Raw genomic sequence first — 16,527 nt, 5'->3', positions numbered from 1 at the left:
CGCTTGATAAATCCAACAGTAAAGAAGAAAAAAATAGAGCAATAAAAGGTCTGGAGGACCAGACCTGAGCAGTTTTGCCACACATTATTTGATTTTTGCAAAACTTTATGCACCGAGTAACAGATGTTTTGGAATGCCTATTTTCCAAACAACCAGAGACCAATAAACAATACAATGTCTGAAGCAAGAGTCCCTGTGATCCTCAAAGCAGGTAAATACTAAATACTGATTCAGAGATGCGAGAAATTGGGTTGAATGTGGCATGAGCCCTTTACAAGCAACATCCACAATCCATGTCAGGATGAACCCCAAAAGTCACTTTAACCTGTGTTTAAATTTCTGGTACTTTGGCACAAAAGCAGTCAGGCTTAACTCAGAGGCAATGTGTATTTATGCAGCACACAAACAACAATAAACTGAAAATACCACACAAGTTAACCATACCAATTTTAAAAATAGAGTAAAATGTGATAATATATTTGACACCAACAATGACGAAAATCTAATCAGTAGCAGGGACAGCTCCTCCGCTGAGTAGGAGGAGAGTCGCCCAAATGCTTGCAGAGCAGATTTTTTTTAAAATTATAATAACCTTGTTTCTATCATTTTATTTTTCTTTGCTATGGGGCGGGTTAGGGCGGGGTAGGCCTGGAGTCACAGGGGGGGGAATGGTCTGCACACTCCAAGTGTGTGCACTTTGCATCTTCCCCAATGACCAGCCTGGTGAGGACCATGCACATGCTCCCTGTTCCTGTCATAGTGCGGAAACACGGCGCTCAGACCAATCCCAAACGGGGCTTTGCAGTGCTGTGATTGCCTATGGGGAGCTAATCACAACGCTGCATTGCATCCCTATGGGGAGCCTGGGTGCTTCCTGGTTCAGACTTAAGAAGAATGGCAACACGACGGCGGCCGTTTTGAAGGTAGGGGATTTTTTTTGTTTGTTTTTTAAACCCCCCAGCTCCCCACCCCGTTCCCTGCCAGCCACCACCGATCAGTAGAACTGGAGACATAATTTTAAAGGTTTAAAGTAAGTATAGTGCCTAAAAGCACAAAACACCATTCACAGTTATCTAGTCATGCGACTGGGGGAAGGTACAAATTCAGGCTGACTGATGGAACGGGCACAGGGACTAGTTTAGTCCTGCTGAAAAGGTTACCTAGTCCAGCGCAAACAGTCCATTTCACGGTGGACAAGGCAGGAAGAGTGCTGCACAGGGTTGTCACTGAAGAGCGAGGAGGTGGCTGGACGTCGCAAACAGTTGTCACTGTAGCATGAAGATCCTATTGGCCGCCGCTAACAGTCTAATGCTCGAACTTCGTGTTGGCGGTCCCTGCATGCTGTCGATGCTGTAGAGCGAAGTGCAGGCCTCGAGTTGATGTTCTTCGCTGGCAGTCACTGTAGCACGAAGAGTCGGTTGACCGGAGCATCGTGTTGGCAGTTGGCTAAGGCTATAAGTTCTTGGCCTGAAGAGGGGCGGTCCCAAAGAGCTCAAAACTTCAGGATTTCTTCTCTTATTTGTGGTTGAGCTCAATTGATGCCATATAAGGCACCACTTGGGGATCAGGGACTTGCTCCAGCAGAGGCCTGCAGGGCTCAGGCAGATCGCTTTGCAGGTCCAGATGCAGATCAGCTGGGCAGCGTAGAGAGGCCTCTGGAGCTTGCTGTGTTCCTGTAGCTCAGAACAGGTGGTCAGTCAGCTGACCCTTGGATTCACTTCATCCTAGGACGAAGGGTGCATTCCAGTTCAAACTCTCAGTATGCAGGGCAGGTCTCAAGCAGCAGTCCATCCTTCTACTGTAGCAACCACAGGTCCAGAAGTGTAATGAGTGTCCCCCTTTTAAGCCAAACTTAGGCAGCGCATGCACTGTCTCTCGACATGTGAATATCTGCTCTGTGGGCTTCCATCACGCCCACTGGTTTTTATTGGTTCCTATGTCTGCCTTTCTAAATTCCTTCCATTCCTTTGGTGAATAGTTCACATTTGTCTCGCCTTTTGTCTGTTTTGTTCAACCCTGGATATTGACCCTCTTACATAGATGAATTCCCTTCTGGCCATCTATGTAGGTTTGGGCACTAATTTGTATTCGGCTCGCAGTGACTTCCTCCTACCTCCTTTCATCCTGAAAAAGGCTTCATCCAACCATCCCTTTTCGAGCTTCCATTGCAGTGCTGTGAAGAGGGGGGTATCCACACACAGCACGAGTACAGCCAGCAGGAGCAGAGTGTCTGAGTTTTTTGGAAGTATTGACTTGGATGCCATTTTTCAATTTTAGTCCCAAAAATACTTTTTCTAGAGAAGGACATCAAAATTCTTACGCATACTTTGCATGCCTAACATATGCCACCTTCCTTTACCTTTTATGCGTGTCCATTCTTTTTGCTGTAATAGGTTCTTACAATACTTTATAATTTGTTGTTATCTTATGGATTATCCAAGTTTGTGTCAGATAAACTTTAACCTTAAGCTTGGTTTACGTGCACCTGTCATGTTGACTTTTGTCTGGAGGGTGACAGGTAACCAGTTCGAAGTCTGTATTTTGAATGTTACTGGCCATTTGGGGGCTGATTAGAGCACAATCTATGGTGACATGTATAATTCAAGGAGTAGGAAATACATATTTAATAAATGTAGATGTGGGGCATCTGTATCAGACCAGTATTTCAACGTAAAATATTGTATTGTGATCTGAAAGGGCTTGTTTGTGCTTGATTAATTTGAAATGCATACTAACCACAGCATCATTCAGACAAGTGGTGGGTCACGTTGCGTTTAATGGTCACTGTCAGACACAGCCTTAAAGGTCACCTTAACCCTCTGTTTGATAGGGATACTGCATTGACCAGTAGACACCACACTTTTTTTCTCATCACAAAGGGATATTGGAAGAATGTATGGGTGTGGGAATTCCACAAAAATTCTGCTAAATGCTAGACTTTAAAGAAGGGAAGTGGGGTATTTCTTTATGTGTCTGCATCTTGCCTGTGTGGAGCATGTTAAGTGAAAGCTTCTCGTACTTGCCTCTGGAACCCATTAAGGTGAAGGCTATACTACTTTTCACTAATTAGCTTTGGTGAAAAATTAATGCCTGTTGCAAAATGGAACTGATTCTAAATAATTGTGCTTTACACCAGGACAGAGAGTTCCGTATTGCCCAGTGCCAGCTGCTGCATGAGACCTGGGCGATTTCTGTCTTCCAAAAACTGTTCTTATCCTGGGTGGCTTATCTCACACCCTAGAATGACGTTTGGCTTTCACAGTCAACAGACACCAGTGACAGATGTTATCATACATATGTGAACACACCTTCCCCCGCAGCATCCGCCTCAAAACCCTCCTAGTCCGTGCTTTCAGGCCCATGTGACGCCAGTGGGGGGCAGGGTTCGCCATCACCACTTCCACTGGCGCACTGTCACAGGTGGGTGCTGCAAATCGTCCGAAGGGGCTACTCCCTCCCCTTCAAGGCGACTCCTCCAGCCATGCCACCGCAGACCCACCGTGTATCGGGGGATCACTTGTGACTTCTGCAGGAGGAAGTTACGGCCCTCTTGGCCAAGGGGGCCATCGAGCGCGTTCCTGGGCCAGAAGTAGGGTGTGGTTGCTACTCCCACTACTTTCTGGTACCCAAGAAGAGCAAAGGGGGCCTGCGCCCTATCTTGGACCTACGGAACGTCAACGGCTTCCTCCGGAAGGAGAAGTTCAAAATGCTGACTCTGGCTCAGGTTCTGGCTGCCCTGGACCCAGGAGACTGGATGGTAGCGTTGGACTTGCAGGACGCTTACTTTCATATCCCCGTCCTGCCTGCCCACCGGCGCTACCTGCGGTTCATGGTGGGCCACGAGCACTTTCAATTTACCGTGCTCCCCTTCGGCCTTACCAGCGCCCCACGGGTGTTCACAAAGGTGATGGCGGTGGTCGCAGCTCATCTGCGCAGGTTAGGGGTTTCAGTCTTCCCCTACCTCGACGACTGGCTGTTGAAGGCGGGCTCGCCCCAGACAGTCGTCAGCCACCTCCAGACGACGGCGGACCTCCTGCACCAGCTGGGGTTCTCCATCAATGTTCCGAAGTCACACCTGTGCCCCTCTCAGAAGCTCCTCTTCATCGGAGCGGTTCTGGACTCGGCGCGGTTTTGGGTTTATCCACCCGAACAGCGGGTCCGGGATATTCAGGCTCTGATTCCCATCTTTCAGCCGTTATCCCGGGTTTCGGTCAGGTTGACGCTGCGGCTTCTGGGGCCGATGGCCTCCTGCATCCTACTGGTGCATCACGCCAGGTGGCGGATGTGGGCTCTGCAGTGGGACCTGAAGTTTCAGTGGGCCCAGCATCAGGGCAACCTATCCGACCACGTCCTGATCTCGGAAGGCACTGCGAGACAGCTGCTGTGGTGGCTTACGGACCGCGATTGGGTCAGCGGCAGATCCCTCTCCCTTCCCCAACCGGAGCACGTAGTTGTGACGGACACGTCCCTCCAGGGCTGGGGAGGCCACATGGGAGAGGCGGAGATCAGAGGCCTCTGGTCTCCGGCGGAGACCCGACTCCACATCAACCTGTTGGAGCTCCGGGCGATTTGTCTGGCACTGAAGGCATTCCTCCCCTCTGTCCGGGGGAGTGTAGTGCAGGTATTCACGGACAACACCACCGCCATGTGGTACTGCAACAAACAAGGCGGGGTGGGGTCGTGGATCCTTTGTCAGGAGGCTCTTCGCCTTTGGCAATGGCTGGAACGCCAGGGCGTGACCCTGGTGGCTCAACACCTGGCAGGTTCTCTGAACGCCAGGGCGGACGAGCTCAGTCGTCGGTGCATGATGGATCACGAATGGCGTCTGAACTCGGACGTGGCGCAAGGCCTCTTTCAGCGATGGGGAGAGCCTTGGTTAGATCTATTCGCCACCGAAGAGAATGCGCAATGTCATCAGTTCTGCGCGTTGGAATTTCCAAGGCGGCACTCGCTCGGAGACGCTTTTCGTCGCGAGTGGAGTTGCGGTCTATTGTACGCCTTTCCGCCTATACCACTTCTGCCCAGAGTGCTGAAGAAGATCAAGCGCGACCGGGCCCAAGTCATCCTTGTGGCTCCGGACTGGGCGAGAAGGTACTGGTATCCAGAGCTACTCAGTCTTGTCAGTCGATCCCCCGGTTCGTCTGCCTCTTCAGGAGGACCTTCTGTCGCAGCAGCAGGGGACAGTCCTCCACCCGAACCTGTCCAGTCTCCACCTCCATGCTTGGAGATTGAGCGGCGACAGTTGAGGCCATTTGACTTGCCTCCTGAAGTTTGTAACATCATTCTGGCAGCCAGGCGTCCCTCCACAAAGTCGGTATACACCTGCAGGTGGAACAGATTTGTGGCATGGTGCACAGCAAAGGCTGTGGATCCCCTCAATGCCCCTCTTTCTGAGGTTCTTCTCTTCCTTCTTTCTCTTGCCCAGCAGGGCTCTGCTCTGGGCACTATCAGGGCTACCTTTCTGCACTTTCAGCCTTTCTCAGGCTACCTGATCAGCCTTCTTTGTCCCCTATTGTGAACAGATTTCTTAAAGGCATCACACACACGTTTCCTCCTGTTCCGTTTGTGATGCCTGGGACTTGAACCTGGTTCTCACGTTTCTGATGTGCGCTCCCTTTGAGCCACTTCACAACTGTCCTCTTCGCCTTCTGACTTTGAAGACTGCTTTCCTGGTGGCTATCACCTCTGCCAGGAGGGTGAGTGAGCTCCAGGCTCTTTCTTGTACTCCACCTTTCCTTTCTGTCCATCCGGACAAAGTGGTGCTACGTACCAAACCTTCTTTCCTGCCCAAGGTTGTCATGGCCTTCCACATCGGGCAGTCTATCACCTTGCCAACCTTCTTTCCGCCACCGCATCCCTCTAAAGAGGAAGAGCAGCTCCACCGTCTGGACCCAAAACGTGCGCTCTCATTTTATTTGGATCGCACACGCCAGTTCCGGGTGGATGACCAACTCTTTGTTGGTTACGTGGGCGCTAAGAAGGGGAAAGCGGTACATAAGAGGACCATCTCCCGGTGGATCATCTTGTGTATCAAGGCATGCTACTCCCTGGCTAGGAAGGAGCCCCCGGCTGGATTGCGGGCTCATTCTACCAGAGCAACGGCGGCTACCACTGCCCTGGGCAGGGGTGTGCCCTTACATGACATCTGTCAGGCAGCTACGTGGGCATCGCTGCACACGTTTGCAAGACACTACTGCCTGGACAGCCAAGTCCGGAGGGATGGCTTCTTTGGCCGTTCCGTCCTCCAGGACTTTCTGGTGTGATTATTGGTTCGCAGACCCACCACCGGGGTTGGTATTGCTGGGGTATCTATTCTAAGGTAAGGAATCTAATACTAACGTGTCTCTTTCAGATGCACAAGTTACTTGTGTAACGATATATCTGTAAGAGACATTAGTTAGTATTAGATTCCTTACCGACCCACCCATCCTCCCCGTTCTGCGGACCAATATCTAGGGTTAGGGTTGTCCCCTTCAGGGCCCTAGTTTCAATGGCACCAGTGTTGGATTTTAACATGGCTCTGCGTTTCTGGCGCGGAAAAGCTGTGTCTAAGAACTGACGTCAGCACGCGGAGGCGGCGTCTAAGTACTCCGACGACGTCATCACGGCGCCCACGACGCCGACGACGGACACGGAGCCGCAGACGACGCCTACCGACGCGCAAGGGTACTGCTACGCAAAAATTTCCGGATCCAGTCTGACGCCTGGGGATATTCTAAGGTAAGGAATCTAATACTAACGTGTCTCTTTCAGATAGCAAGTTCAAAGATGAAGAAAAAAACATGCCACTGAACTACAACTCCCATGAACACTAGGAGTAACCATGGTCACCAACAGTCCAATCATAATAGATTCCAATAGTCCGTATAATATTGAGAGTGATGTAGTCCTTCCTCTTTCTTCACTGCTGCCTCGTCAGTTAAGTCCCTTCATTCCTTCTTCCTGACTAAGGGGGCTAGGTTTAGGGCTTACCTGGTGGGCTTATGATTTGTTTTTGTTGACTATGGCTGTGGTATTATTGGTAATAAAAATACATGCTCTACGAGCGCTCCTCGCATAGTGGTTAACCGCTACTTGTCAGCGCGGAAGGCTCACTGGACCGAGCACGCCAGTTTCAGGATACTGCGCGGGTGCACTAGGTGGTGCACTTTCACGCCTCTAACGCTCTCCTTCGCTCTTCAGAGCTGCTTGACTACACTCCGTTGCTAGCGACGTGGCTGGGAAACAGAGCGGCCTCCCGCTTGTGCCTCTTTCCCCACCAACCCTTGCCTGACACCGCACCGCGGTGAAACATAAGGGCTTTGCCCATTATTAGAATATTTTCTAGCATTCCTCGAAGGGCTCCATTTAGGCAATTATATTTTTGTCGGTCCCAACAGGAACGTTTGAGCACTGGTGATGGGCTGCCCCAATTAACATTAAGGGCGTATATATTTACTGTTTGTGCTCATTCCCTCCATGCAGTCTCACCGGGACCACGACTACGCACCCTCTTTTTCCTCTGAGGAGAAACGCCCCCCCCAACAGCGCATTCCTGCAGGGGTGGGTAAGCTTCTTTCTAGGGCTATTTCCCAGGCTTTCCCCTGCAGGAAAGCGTGGATGAACTGTCTGCCCAGGTCGTCAAGGTCACAGAGAACCTGGGAGACAGGGGTGCTGCGCCTAGCAGAGTGAACCCGGTTCACTTGCGAAAGGCTAATAAGCGGGGCACCTTGAAGGCTTTAGCCGGCTGACTGAAGTCTTCCACAAGACTGCCCGAACACTTAAAGAGGCACCCTACCAGGAGGAAGGAATACCTGAGGTTAACAGCAACGATGTCGCCTTAAGAGGGGTTCCCCGACATGAGGGAGGGTGATCTTGACGAGGAAGATGGTTCCTCTGATGAGATTCTTGACTCAGGCTGATTTTGGCGCCCTCAGTTTACCAACTCTGACCCTAGTGAGGGAGACGGGGCCCCTGCCGACATGTTTGACCCAGAGGGTATTTCAGACCACACTCGACGGAGTGGGTTCCCGACAGGAGAGTGGCTGAGTATGTGGGCAACAAAATTAGGCAACCACTGAGTAAGGAGGTGACAGCCGGCCTCAGATCAGAATGCCCTCGCCAATCTCAAGGTCACGGCTACCCCCGAGATAGACCCCAAGCTGTGCACCTTTTTGGTAAATGTATGAGGAACCGAAAAAGGAGATTGATGGATCCTGGAGAGCCTGCCAGGCAATCTCTTGGACGTAGTGGGGCCACTAACAAAAATGATCGAGCTCGCCGAACTAAATGAGTCTGGTCAGACTCTACCCACAGAAGACATGGCGGGTGGGTGCAGAGGGTGGTATGTCTTCTGGGCAACACCAACTGAACCCTCTCAGCAAAACGTCGCCACTCCCTCCTTATCAAAATTGACCCTAAGTTGAGGGAACTCTCGTCTTCAGAGGCAGGTCATGTAGCCCAGGGGTCTCTCTTTGGTGACCCCTTTGTCAAGCCGCTTGGGAAGTTTGTGTTGACATTTTCAGCTCTTGGGGAAGGCTTCTGGTGGGGCTGGAAGAGGCAAGGGTCGCTCCTACGGCCGTCAATCCTACCAAGGCCCTCATAGAGCCCAGGCAAGAAGAAACAATGGCTGGCAGGACGGCCGGCAAGGAACCTTCTACCCCTCCGGTGGCAGGAAAGGCAGAAACAACCGTGGCCGTGGAGGGGCACACAACAACTCCAATGGATACAGTGGTTAGCACCGAACTGTTAACACCTCTTCGTTTGGGAGGGAGAATAAGCTTATGTTTTTCACAAATGGGTAGAGATCTCCTCAGCCCCATTGGTTCTGGAGACAGTAAGGGGATACCACATAGAGTTCTACGGAACTCCAGTGCAGACAGTCAAGCCCTGTCCACTGATCTTTTCCTCTCAGGTTGTAGCTCTTATAGATGTGGAGGTCTGGGATCTTCTGTCCAAAGGGGCAATATGCCAATCTGAACTGCACCCCAGAGGGTTCCTAAGCAACTTGTTTTTAGTGGAAAAGAAGGACAAGTGCTTCCACCCCGTCACCAATCTCAGGTACTTCAATGAGTGGCTGGTGTTACGCCACTTCAAGATGGAAGGGATTCACCTCCTCAGGGACCTTTAAATGCAGGACGACTGATTGTCATGCTTCGACCTCAAGGACGCCTACCTGCCTGCCCCCATTTTTGCCCCTCATTACAGGTTCCTCTAATTTCAGTGGAGGGAACAGATTTTCAAACTCCAGACCCTCCCGTTCGGCCCATCTTCAGCACCATGGTGCTTTACCAAATTCCTCAAGCCAGTGGTGGAGCACCTATGGACCATGGCATCAGGCTGATTATTTACTTGGATGACCTCTGTTGATGAATCAGTCCTGTGTACGACTGACTGCTATTATATTATACCACCATAACCCTACTCCAGAGTTTAGGGGTCACCATCAACCAACAGAAGTCGGACCTGGTCCCGCAGTAGTGTGTGCTATTCTTGGGCTTCCGGATCAACTCCAGGGCAGCGACCCTGAACCTTCCAGTACAGAAGATTGTCAAGATCAAGAAGGAACTGAGGAAGGTTCTCAGACGGGACAGGATCTCTTTGGGCAGTTAGCCAGGATTGTTGGCTTGTTATCGTCCTCGATTCAAGCCATCTTTCCAGGGCCGCTGCACTTCTGAGCTGTACTGAGACTGAAGTCAGGTAATCTCCAGAGAGGACTCACTTACTCCAAGCTAGTCTCGCTAACACAAGAAGCCAGGACTGAGCACCAGTGGTGGATCAACCACGTGGAGGCCTGGAACACACGGGCGCTCTTTGGCTCGCAACCGGATCTGGTCATAGAATCGGAAGTCAGTCGCCTAGGTTGAGTCGCCAGATGCGGATCTACCTCCATGGGAGGCAGATGGACGGAGCGGAGCTTGCTGAAACAACCTCTTGTTAGACCTGTCTGATTTGGTTATTGGTCATAGCTCTACTTATAGTATTTTAGTACACAGCACAGATACATGGGAAAAAGAACCAAAGTTGACTTTCATTTAGATTGTATTTTATTTATCAAAAAACATTCTTTCTTTCTTTATTTTTTTTGGGATATAAAAATATTTTTTCAGATAAACCATAGCATGAGATTATTTACAATATTGTTCAAAGATCAGAAAGAGAAAACACTTTCCATTATTTTTCTATTCATTGGTAAATGACCCCCACAGAAAAAAACAGAAGTGAAATCAAAAACCATTCCCTCATTCAACCTATCTCACCATTCATTCCTCTCAAACACGCAAGCTCTCATACTGTGCAAAATATATTTACAAAGGAACACATCTGAGACAATGATCCGTATGTCTTATACTTTCAAAATAACGTCAGTCCATCATCTTTTGATTTTGAGAAGGTCCTTTCCTTGGTATGGATCTTTAGATGGAATTCTCAGATGTGTGTAGCTGGCCCACGTACGTTTCGGTGAAAGCAAGATGTTATCACATTCATCAGGGCCGAAAAGGTACAATTTCCAAAAAAGAAGAAGTGGGGGTTCTGAGTATATGTAATGTAAAATTTTCGGTAGGCAAACTAAGTCTATCTCTGGGTCGGTAAATAGCCGTCGTATTAAAGGTCAGTCAAACTGTGGCACAAATGAGTTTACTCCAAAGTATTAAAGATTGTACTGTCCTGAATCTTGAGGACGTGAATCTGGCTGAATGTCCAAATGGGAACTTGATAAAGATATCCAATTTTGGCTATTTATGAGCTTAGGATAATGTATTGTTTAAGATCCTATATCTGTATCCATCTTTGCTTGTAATGCACAGTGCTGCAATTATTGATTTTAAACAGCCAGACTCATGGTGCCTCCATCCTTCGAAACCCAGTATGATAGAGCAGGAGCTTGCCCACTACATCAACTGCCTAGGGCTACTGGCGGGCTCTTTTGCTATTAGGTTATTCATAAGGGACAGAGTTTCATGTAGTTTACTCCTCCGAATGGACAACACAACGGCAGTACAGTACATTAACCGTCTGGGTGGCACTCGATCCAGAGCCCTAGCCGAACTGGCCAAGGACTTCTGGCACTTCTGCCTCCAACGTCAGATCTCAGTGACGGCGGAATATCTCTCCGAGACACTAAACTCCGTACTGGACCCGGAATTCCAGGCACTTCAGAGATGCCATCAACTGGAGATTCGACCCAGGAATGTTCCAGGCACTGACGACTCTTTGGGGTCCATGCCAGGTGGACCTGTTTTCCTCCAGATGGAACCCCCAGCTACCCAGATACTTCAGCTGGACACCAGACCGGGTCGGAAGCAGTAGATGCCTTTCTACAGTTCTGGTCAACGGACCTGGTCTACACCTACCCGCCTTTCCTCTTCATCCAGACAGTGGCAGTGCAAACCCGAAAACAGTGGGCCTTGTTGACCCTTATCACCCCAATATGGCGATCACCGGCATGGTTTCCCTCTCTCCTTGAGCTGGCTTGGCCCGCCCCAGTACGTTTTCCGTCATACGAAGATATTCTGGTGGATCCTCTGTTTCAGCCTAACCCTTTGGTTCTCCAGGGCCATCTCCATCCCATGGCTTGGAGGATTTCAGGCAACACTGGCAGGATGTCAGACTTTCACAGAGAGCAGAGTTCCTCATCCAGCAGGCTTGGGCCCAAGGGACTATCAAGAGGTATAGATCAGCTTGGAGGAGATGGGTACGTTGGTGTATGGAGAGACACATGGACACCAACGTTACTGATATAGTGACCTTCTTGGCAGAACTTTTTCAGGAAGGATTGGCCTATTGTACCATCAACTCTTTCAGACCGGCTGCTTCAGCAGGTCATTCCCCGGGGAACACCCCTTGGTGAGTAAGCTCCTCAAGGGCATCAGATCTCCCGTCTGCCTGAGCCTCGCTACGCGGGCCTGTGGGATGTCAACCTGGTCCTTTGACTGCTGTTGTCTTGGCAGGACAACCAATTCCTGTCCAGGAAGGAGGGTTCAGCAAAATTGGCAATGTTGCTCTGCCTCATTTCATGCAAGAGGTCCTCAGATGTGAGGGCCGTAGACCTATCTGCTAGAATTTTTGCCCCGGAGGGTGCTACTTACACCATTTCCAGAAGAACTAAGACAAGTACCAGATCGGTATCCTACCCAGCTTTTCCCCAATCTCCCAAGTTGTATGTAGTTAGATTCCTAGAGACCTACATAGACATGACATTGAAGGTACGGCCTCCAGGAGAACGGCAATTGCTGATTGCAATTAAAAAAAAAACTTCAAAGCGGTGTCATCCCCGACCATTGCCAGGGGGGGTGAGATGGATTATGTCAGAGGCAGGCATTGATACTACTGAGTTTGGGGCACACTCTGCTCGAGGGGCTATGGCTTCCGAGGCTATCCAGGTGAGGGGCAGATTGGAGGATATTATGAATGTGGCGGATTGGTCACCTGACTCCACTCTCAAGAAGTTTTATTTTAAACCAATCCATGATGCAGCCGCTCTGGTGGTAAGTAAGCTTTAAAAGTGCATAATCCTAGCCTCTGGTCCTGACATGGAATGAAATATGTCTTAGTTAGCATAAAGGTAAGTTTCAATTCTATTAAGGACGCGAGGGAGGATTATCCCTCCCTGGCATCTCTTATCTATGCCTGCCCCCGGTACGGCTTGCACAGCGACACTCGAGGATCTACAGAAAAGAGCGCGAGATCCTGTGATTGCCAGGAAAGTAAGGAATTTTCCTTTATATTGTGGATTTATTGTTTTGCTTTTATATGATGTATTGCCATGATTGATAAAGCTGCCCATTTCCACATTGTAAGTTAATAGTTGAACATGCGACTTCAATGTTACGTGCTTACTGTTGATTTTCTGTTCTTGTGTAATGATTTTCTCTTGATACGACTTTCGTTGCCTTGTATATGGGATACTATGATAATATAGGTTTATAGAAGAGTTCTTAACACTTTTTACATGTATTCTTCGGTTCAGATGCCAAAACAGAATAAGGTCCAATGGGCTTAACCTCCTCCAGCGAAGAGGAGGAAAGACTACATCACCGGCAATATTATATGGACTATCAGAATGTATCATGATTGGACTGTTGGGGACCATGTTTACTCCTGGTGTTGTGGAAATGTGCTTTTTAATGGGCACACCGGTGCAGGGTTCACCCTTCTCTGTCCACGGGTCCTTAGACTAACAAAATAGAGATTGACACTGAAGTTGGAATTCAAAATTACAAGTTTTTTCACTGAGTGAGACCATGTCCATACAACACCCTCAAGTGTTCCAGGAGGTAGTGGCTTAAATACACAGACCATGGTGCTTATATACTGAGTTTTCTGCACTGGCAAGCATGTAGTTACAAATAGAAGGTACAGGCCTACACAGGAATAAGTACTGACAAACATGGGCAGATGGAGATCACTTAGTCAGCAAAGTGGGAGGGGGAACAGGAGTGCTTATGGCAGCACTAGGAGACTGACAGTTGATTCTGAGACCAGGTCTTCTGGCAGCTACAAACTCTTTAGCATACATATTGCTTTCAGCTGAGTCAAGAAGTCAACTAAAATAGACAGCACAGGCAGGGAAAAAGACGAGCAGCAGAGGATGGGAGAATTACATAGCTAACAAAATCGATGCCACAAACAAGATGGCTTCAGCTCATGCTAATGCCAATTATTTTTGATTTCCACGGTGTTTATGGGAGTTGTAGTTAAGTGACATGTTTTTTACTTTGTCTTTGAACTTGCTGTTAAAAAGTGAAGAAAGAGTTGCATAGTGTTCATCTCCACGTCCTTCATAGAATTGAAACTTTCCTTAATGCTAAGTAGGATATTTTTCATTTTGAGGACTTCAAAATAATTTTTGGAGCATGAAATAAGTAATCCTTTTGTGACTTAGCGAAGTTCAAGCAGAAACCATGATACAAACATTCACATTGAGAGATTGTCCAGAACATTACAGCCACTAAATCGCAGTTAAAATCGGAGAGTTACCGATTTCCAGAATCTACAAGCAGCCAAGAAAACATAGGTATGGCACAAAGCACCACTGCATCTAATCAACCACTGACCAGAGGGAGCTCCTGCCACCTCAGCCAATCACCCACCAGCTCTCAGAAAGCTTAAAGAACAATGGAAAACTCGAGGTTTCCAGAGCTGAATAGACGTCACCAAGGAAATAGAGGAAGGACAAAGCACTAGCCCTGGTTTCGACATAAATGCTGTGGCCATTTTGAAGTAGTGTGAAATTATATTTAATGTTGAAAAAAGGATTCATTCCAGAAAAAAATGGGCAAATTAGCATTTTTTTGAAAATAATTTAACCTATTTACTTCAATGAAGGTGCATGAGAACGAAAGGGGAAAGGAGCAAAGGCAACCTGACAACAGTAGCGCTAGCAGAGATGAGAGCAAAATATGCTGATTCTTTTACTTAGAGGATTTGGCATAACACGAAGAGCTGCTCACTTTAGAAATGGGTCTGAGTCTCGCATCCACTCTCCTGTGTCTACAGAAATGCAGACGTGCCCATCTTAAAATGCAAACAAAACCCTGCTTGAAAGTTTATTTGCACTAACATGAGGGAGTAGCTGAAATCTGACAATGGCAGGGGGCGTGAGCAATGGCAACAAGTAGCGATCGCCGATAGGAGCATTTCGTAGATATGCTTAAAAGGAAACAAGAGCGGCCGTGGATGAGCAAAAATGTGGGGGGACCATTCCATACAAATGAGATAGTGCCTGAACAAACGATAAATGAATTCAAGCGTAATGGCACTTGTAACATGGGTAGTCGCCAAAAATTTGAACACACCCCCAAAGGCGGGACGAGGAGCACTGGACACAGCAAAGCTTCTACTCTGACAACCAGTTTGCACTCAACCACATCCTGCACTCACACTACACTCGCCCAGGCAAAACACCCACCAGGCATACACACAGGCACAATGCTCCCCCTGCACCAACACAGGTACAAAGCTCACCCATGCAGTCACAGAGGCTCAATGCTCACGCTACACGTACACTCCACATAATAAAACTAAACACCACATAATTCAACCCCACATAATTACAAACTACTCAATACCACATAAATACACCCCACATAAATCCACTCTATGCCACATAACAATCCACATAAATACACTCCACACCATGCCACATAATTCCACTCAATGCCACACTATTCAACTCCACACCAGATAGTTCCACACCAAACCACATAATTCCACAACACAATTCCACTGTACACCACATATGTCCAAATCACAACATATAATTAATCATACCACAAAATTAAACTCCACAACACAAATTACCATTCCATATAATTATACTCTATGACACACAATCCCACTTCACATAATTCCAATACTCAAACACATAATTACTATCCACATAATCCCATTGCACACCATGCCACATAATTCCACTTCACAGATCCACTCCACACAGATCCACTCCACACAGTCCCATGCCACTCAATTCCACAGCTAACAATTCCAACCCAACCCACATAATTTCAATACACACTACATACATCCAATTCGCTCCATAACACATAGATAAGAGACATTTAGAACACCAATTGCTCCAACTCTTTCTTTTTTTTTAACACCCAAACACACAGATTTGGAGTTTAGCTCTTATCTATTTGTTTATTGTATCACCTATAAGGCAAAGCAATCCACAGAGTTCCACGCCACACAATTCAACTGAACAGATTTCCAATCCACACCACATAATTCAACACTAAGCCACATAATACAACTTAACATAATTAAACAACCCCAGATATATCCAACCCACATCACATACTTCCACATCATGTCACAAAATTCAACAGCACACCATATAATGTCCACATCATACCACTCCACAAAAAAATACCATTGCACATAATTAGACACCATAACACAGGCCACTCCACATAATTCCAGTACACTCAATACCACATAATTATTATCCACACAATTCCACAGCCCACCATGCCACATAATTGCTCTACACAATTCCACGCCACAGTTCCACAACTAATCCAATCCACATAACTCCCCTACACACCACAAACATAGCACACAAGTAAAAGACATTGCCATTTACAATTTCAAAAGCTCTAACTCAAACAAATGCAAGACCTATTGTATTTCCAATGCTTGTTATACCCCGTGCTTACTTTGAAGTGGGAGAAGCTTCTGGAGTTATCCCCCAACAAAGGTGTCTGGAATTTCCTGCCTCCCTGCCCTGGCCCCAGCCCGTCTGGGGCACAATAGGCTAAAGGTAACGTTATTTGTGGGTGTGCTATGGCGGCCCCATTGAAGTGCTAGCATGGTAGATGACAGCTCTGCCCCCTCATCCTGCCAGAGAAGGCCCATCCTGCCAACATCCACTTGCTTCCAGTTAAATATTAACACTTATAAAATGGAAATGGGTAACCCAATGTTATCCTACGGGAGAGGTTGACCTTGCAATAGTGAGAAACAAATTCAAGAGTTTTTTACTACCAGGACATGTAACCTTAATAGTACATGTCCACTTTTTTAAACAAAACCCACCCTGCCCTA

This window comes from Lissotriton helveticus, chromosome 2_1 (genome assembly GCF_964261635.1).
Source record: "Lissotriton helveticus chromosome 2_1, aLisHel1.1, whole genome shotgun sequence".
Taxonomy (NCBI): domain Eukaryota; kingdom Metazoa; phylum Chordata; class Amphibia; order Caudata; family Salamandridae; genus Lissotriton; species Lissotriton helveticus.
The sequence above is the reverse complement of the archived record's forward strand: the minus strand, read 5'-3'. Positions refer to the sequence as shown.